This window comes from Arachis duranensis, chromosome 1 (genome assembly GCF_000817695.3).
Source record: "Arachis duranensis cultivar V14167 chromosome 1, aradu.V14167.gnm2.J7QH, whole genome shotgun sequence".
In the NCBI taxonomy this organism is placed as follows: domain Eukaryota; kingdom Viridiplantae; phylum Streptophyta; class Magnoliopsida; order Fabales; family Fabaceae; genus Arachis; species Arachis duranensis.
In genome coordinates this window covers 46,855,321-46,855,910 of record NC_029772.3, presented here as the reverse complement: position 1 = coordinate 46,855,910, position 590 = coordinate 46,855,321, and positions in this window count along the sequence as shown.

Here is a 590-nt window from a genome sequence, read left to right as displayed (position 1 = left end):
AATCCAAAAGGAGAGTGCAAGGCCATTGATTTGATCAAAGTGGCCGAATGCACTAGGGAGGAGGAGGACGAAAATCCTAGTGAGGAAGACCTCCTGGGACGTCCTTCAAGCAAGAAGGGTTTCCTATTAAGGATCCAGAGGAATCTGAGGCTCATCTAGAGACCATAGAGATTCCATTAAATCTCCTTTTGCCATTCATGAGCTCTGAAGACTATTCTTCCTCTGAAGAGGATGAAGATGTGACTGGAGAGCAAGTTGCTCAATATTTAGGAGCTATCATGAAGCTGAATGCCAAACTGTTTGGTAATGAGACTTGGGAAAGTGAACCTCCCTTGCTCATTAGTGAATTAGATACTTGGATTCAGAGAACTCTACCTCAAAAGAAACAAGATCCTGGCAAGTTCTCAATACCTTGTACCATAGGCACCATGAGCTTTGAAAAAGCTCTATGTGATCTGGGGTCAGGGATAAATCTTATGCCACTCTCTGTAATGGAGAAGCTGAGGATCATTGAGGTACAACCTGCCTTGTTCTCATTGCAATTGGCAGATAAGTCATTGAGACAAGCTTATAGAATAGTAGAGGACGTG